Here is a 6,367-nt window from a genome sequence, read left to right as displayed (position 1 = left end):
CAGATCTGTGAAACGAGATCTATCTCCATAACTAAAGTCAATCTCCACAGAACGAAAGCTTATGAACGAGCTGGTTTAAAAAATGGCCTGCATTCTGGGCTATTCAAAGACAGGAAGACCAAAAAGATCTTAAACCTAAACAAGTGAAGACACTCTGGCTGAGGAGTACTAAACTGGAAAGGAACAGCGCAAGGATCATGTTAGGCTCACGGAGATGAAAATAGTAAATGATTTATCTTCCAGGAACTAACCTCTCTTCCTGAAGAAGAGACTCTCACATCTTTCAGCTCCATTTCACTCCCTAATAGCATCAAGGAGTAAATCAACTTAAGACATTGTATATGTCACCTATTTCATTTATTCAACAAATACTTCTTGAGGGCCTACTGCAGGCCAAGCATTCTACAACAGCAAAGTAAACCTAATTCCAGTCTTCGCAGACTTTCGAGTCTCTTGGAGCTGACTGCCCCTCCAACTGTGTCAGGCAGCGCTAATGTACGCTGGAAGGAACACCGGACTCAGTCAAGAACACTGAGGTCAAGACTTGGCTCTGCCATTGACCTTACGTGTGACCATAAGCGTCTCCCCAAGCTCTAGGAAGTGAGGGATGTTTGTGAGCTGCCACCTAGTTTACTTTCTGCTTATGTTCCTCAGAGCTCTCAGCATCTTGAAGGCAAGAGGGAGGTTCATGGGACCAGGCTGGCCACAGACCTTCCATCTCCCTGCTTCAACTTCAGAAGTTCTGCTTGCTTCTGTTTTACTACATCAGAGTTCAGAGTAAGATCCCATTTGGAGGAAAAAGAAAAAAACTTCAACGGCTAAAATAATGTTTGGAAACTACTGCCCTAAATGAATTTAAAGTCCATTCCTGTCCTGTGGTTTGTTTTCCCAAACTTCATTGTTTCTGCCTCTTGCAGAACACATCAGTCTTTCATCTCTGGCAAATAAATTACAAGGGGAAAAGTCTCTGAGAAAAGTTCCTCTCCTGGTGAGATGGACTTCTCTCAGGAATATTATACTACCACAACTTCATATAGCTTCTCCATCTGTCTTCTTATTCCCAGATTTCCTCTTCTCATCCCACATATATAAGGTCATCAATATAAGGTCATCACTGGTATGAATATCTCATTTCCTCTCTACGTTACCGTACTTGACACATTTTTCCTGAATAAACCATTGTTTCCTATTTTAGCCACAATCATAGGCTACTTGTTCTCCGTGGAGAAGATTTTTGGTTTTGCATAGTTGTTTATATTCCACCTTGTTCTCAGAAAGGATCTAAGGTGGTTTACAGGAATGCATAAAATACAAGATTGCATTAAATCATTAAATGATATCAAAGTTATATGTGCACATATTTTTAAAAGAATAGTCCAGTGATCACTTTACCAGCACATATCCTAAAATTGGAACAATACAGAGAAGATTAGCATGGCCCCTGAACAAGGATGACACACAAATTCGTGAAGTGTTCCATATTTTTAGCTACATGTAAAAGAATGCAATTAGAACACTCCCTATCACCATACACAAAAATAAACTCAAAATGGATTAAAGACCTAAATGTAAGGCCAGACACTATAAAACTCTTAGAGAAAACATAGGCAGAACACTCTATGACATAAATCACAGCAAGATCCTTTTTGACCCAACTCCTAGAGAAATGGAAATAAAAACAAAAGTAAACAAATGGGACCTAATGAAACTTCAAAGCTTCTGCACAGCAAAGGAAAACACAAACAAGACAAAAAGACAACCCTCAGAATGGGAGAAAATATTTGCGAATGAAGCAATTGACAAAGGATTCATCTCCAAAATTGACAAGCAGCTCATGAAGCTCAATATCAAAAAAAAAAAAAAAAAAACTCAATCCCAAAATGGGCAGAACAGCTAAATAGACATTTCTCCAAAGAGAATATACAGATTGCCAACAAACACATGAAAGGATACTCAACATCACTAATCATCAGAGAAATGCAAATCAAAACTACAATGAGGTATCACCTCACACCAGTCAGAATGGCCATCATCAAAAAATCTACAAACAATAAATGCTGGAGAGGGTGTGGAGAAAAGGGAACCCTCTTGCACTGTTGGTGGGAATGTAAACTGATACAGCTACTACGGAGAACAGTATGGAGGTTCCTTAAAAAACTAAACATAGAACTACCATATGACCCAGCAATCCCACTACTGGGCATATACCCAGAGAAAACCATAATTCAAAAAGACCCATGCACCCCAATGTTCACTGCAGCAGTATTTACAATAGCCAGGTCATGGAAGCAACCTAAATGCCCATCAACAGACAAATGGATAAAGAAGATGTGATACGTATATACAATAGAATATTACTCAGCCATAAAAAGGAACGAAATTGGGTCATTTATAGTGACATGGATGGATCTAGAGACTGTCATACAGAGTGAAGTAAGTCAGAAAGAGAAAAACAAATATCGTATATTAACGCCTATATGTGGAACCTAGAAAAATGGTACAGATGAACCAGTTTGCAGGGCAGAAATTGAGACACAGATGCAGAGAACAAACGTATGGACACCAAGTGGGGAAAGTGGCGAGGGGTTGTTGGTGGTGGGATGAATTGGGAGATTGGGATTGACATATATACACTAATATGTATAAAACGGATAACTAATAAGAGTCTGCTGTATTGAAAAAATAAAATTCTTAAATTAAAAAAAAATTTTTTTTAAAGAAAAAAATAATCCAGTCAGAATTTTTTTTTAAGATTAGCCCCACTTTCCAGAGCCAACTGCTTTAAATCATTTAGCTATTTTCTTTTTAATCCTGATTGCTGCTTTTCATATTTCTTAACAATATGCTGACATTGATATTTTTTTCCAGTTTTATTGAGAAATAATTGACATAGAGCACTGTATAAATTTAAGGTGTGCAGCATGATGGTTTGACTTACATATATTGTGAAATAATTATCACAATAGGCTTGGTTAACATCCATCATCGCATATAAATACAATAAAAAGAAAGCTATTTCTTGATCTTTCCATTTTTATACCTCATCTATTGATTTCTCCTATTATCGATGAGGAGTTAACACTCACCGTCCCCATCCTTCCACTATTTTAGGTAAATCAATATACATTTTCTACTATGATGACTATGTAAATGTTTTCCCTGGAAAGGCCAAGCCGTTTGCTAAGCATGAAGCTTAAATGGGAACCGAAAGTGAAAAAACAAAGACTAAGAAATAAAAAGGAGCTAACAATAAGATCAAAATGCACTCTGTAAGAAAACATATAGGTGTTTCTCTCGTGCCATGAATAAACCACCACTTAAATCACTCTCAAACTATAATGTGCATAAAAATCCCCTGAGAGCTTGTTAAAATGCAGATTCTGATTCTGAAGTCCGGATGGGATCTTCGCATTTTTGACAAGCTCCCAGGGGATGCCAATACTGCCGGCACATGAACTTTCAACTGATGACTCAACTTTTAACTGATGACTTCCAACTCTTTCTCCAGAGAGCCCTGACTCTTCTCAACAATCTCATCCTATTCCATTTCTTACCCTAAAGTGTGAGGCAACGTGGCATTAACCATAACTACTTGCACAGTGGGGAGGAACAGGTGTCCTGTCTCTGTTTCACAGATGAGAAACTGTGGCAGGTAAGAGAGTCACACAGGGTTGAATGGCAGAATCCTCTAATGTAGAAAGTGTTGCTTTAATCTCTTCCTTTCTTCCTTAAGACTCAGGGGATGTTTAAGCACATCTAGCTTTAGTCTGATGACAGTCTGAGTTGATAGGATAAGCAAAGAACCAAGCACAACTCCTGATCCTTTCTCTTATCTCTGCTTCTTTTCATTTCTCAAAGGTGCTCTTTCTTTACCCACATCAAACTGGGCTACCAGCAATCTAGAGACACAGGTTGATGGAAAAGATGCCAAGGGGAGCCCTCCTCTGCTGTATTATGGCTGTCCTCCACTGCAGAAGAAACTTCCTTTGAATATTCCTAGGAAGTAGCACCTGTCTTTTTTTTTACGTGGTTAATGGCCAGTGGTATGCTGTAAATGTTTAACAATTGGCTGTCCAACACACCACTGTAAAGCAATTATACCCCAATAAAGATGTTAAAAAACAAACAAACAAAAAAAAAATTGGCTGTCCAATCCCCAAGGTGTATACTCCCACCCTGGCCAATTTCAAGCTAACAATGTGACTTTATTGAACATGGAATTAGAAAGAGATAAATACAATTGGCTCTCACCAGCTGGTACAAACTGGCTCCAGGACATCACAAGTGAAGTCTGTAAGTTTAATGCCAGACAATTAAAGCTGTATATTCAGTAAAGATTTATAGCTGTTTTATCAACCTCCTCATCACCTCCCTTTACTACCAAATTAAGCTGACCTGGCAAGGTCTTTAACAGTTGATAATTTTTCTTTATTACAAATTATTTGGCAGAAATGTTCCCACCACATAAATTAGGCCCTTGGTCTACAGATAGCTTCTATAAATAGCTTTCTTTGTCTCCTATTGAATTACTGCCTTGGACCAGAGAATCAGAATTCCCTTCCTGATGGTTCCCATGCATTTGGTAACCCTCTAGGAAGAGGAAAAAAATAATCTGCTACACATATGCTGAAATTAAAATTATTCAAAACCTTTTATTATGCTCTAGTTATGTATCTTAAGGAATTTTTTCAGACATTGTAAAGGTGTGTTTGAAATAAATGCATCCATTAATTGAACTTGCTATGTGAAGGAAATGAGATAAAATTTTTATATAGGAACAAAAATATCTTATGGCTCCTAATCCAGTGTTCCTCAAAACTTAGTAAGTGATCGATTTCTACTAGCTCAAGAATAGTTAGTTTGCACTTAAAATATAAACTTAGGTACACCTGAAACTAACACAACATTGTTAAATAAATAATAAAAATATAGTTTTTTATTCAATAATATATATATACATACATCTATATATATAAACTTTAGGAAATAAGTATTCTTTGACAGCTTTTAAGGGTTATAGAAGTTCAAATATATTTGCCTGGGAAGAAATAGAAGGTGCCTATAAGTGGGTTCTTCTTATGGAGCCATGTCCTTTGTAATGTGACTTTGCAACTTCTCACATTAAAAGGTAAGGTTTACTTCTCTACACCTTGAATGTGAGCTGCCCTTCTGACCTCTTTGGCCAGTTAGAATGTGACAAGGCAGTATGTTCAGTGCAAGCTGAGGCTCCAAGCAGCTGTGGAGTTCCCACGTACTGTGTAGGGAAACCTGGCACCATGTGAATAAACCTAGGTCAGCCTCCGGGGGATGAGAGACCACACAGGGCAAAGATGAACCATTCAGTGAGCCCCCTACCTCCACCCAGCCAGACTTCCTCTGACCCACACGGAATCACACCTGAGCCCAGCTCAAACTGTCAAACCACAGAACCCTGTGCTAAATAAAAGGCTGTTTATTTAAGCCACCAAGTTTTGCAGCGGTTCAGCAGCTAAAGGTAACTGTTACAGTCACCTACAGATTAAACTCAAAAGATGCACCAACCTTATGCAATATGTGGATCTTTCCTTTTTTTGGATGCTGATTGAAATGAAACCAATTGTAAAAGGATTCCTAAGATAACTGGAGAAATTTTAAATGAAATTAGATGTCACTGAGGAATCACTGCCAATTTTGTGAGATATAAAGAGGCACTGTGCTTAGGTTCGGGACACAAATATATATATTTATATATTTTAACATATAGTCATACATATATAAATGTATATATAATACACATACATATACAGACATACATGTACACATGCAGCCAGAAACATTTAGGCATGATATAATATTATGCTTGGAATTTGCTTTAACATACTATAGCAACGGAAAAAAAAGGGGAAGACAGGGAATAGAAAATGGGCAAAATATTATGGTGATAATATTTGAAGGCTGATAATGGCTACATGGCAGTTTGTCATGCTATTCTCTCTACTTTTGTGTATGCTTGAAAATTTCCAAAATAATTTTTTAAAATATTTCACATAGGAAGAAGTTCTTAAGATTATCTCTGGGATTTTTTTTCCAAGTACATGAAAAGAAAGCAATCACAAAATAGAAAGACTGTACAATCACTGGCCTGATTGCCTGCTCAAATAACCAGTAAATTTCACTGTGCCACTGTGGAAGCAGAGGGAATCAAGTAATGGAGGTGGAGATTAGATTAGCTAAATCATCATGGTAAAGTCAAACCCAAGAAATTAAATCAGTTTACAAATGTAAACCCCAAATGCACTCAATGAAAATTACAAAGTGAACAGATCAAGGACAAGGAACTTGGGGATTCTGATTTTAAGTCCAGTATTTTTCCACTGCCACACTGCCA

The 6,367-nt window shown here is 37.5% G+C and overlaps 1 non-coding gene across 1 annotated transcript; it reads left to right on the top strand.

The window, feature by feature from the left end:
- The first annotated feature begins 1,379 nt into the window (after positions 1-1,379).
- LOC115853085 (U6 spliceosomal RNA) lies at positions 1,380-1,486 on the top strand. Its single transcript, XR_004039406.1, has one exon. It is a non-coding gene; the product is annotated as a U6 spliceosomal RNA (small nuclear RNA).
- Positions 1,487-6,367: the final 4,881 nt, after the last annotated feature.

Source organism: Globicephala melas, chromosome 10 (assembly GCF_963455315.2).
Source record: "Globicephala melas chromosome 10, mGloMel1.2, whole genome shotgun sequence".
NCBI lineage: Eukaryota > Metazoa > Chordata > Mammalia > Artiodactyla > Delphinidae > Globicephala > Globicephala melas.
Note: the sequence above shows the minus strand (reverse complement) of the source record. Positions and strands in the feature narration are given on the sequence as shown.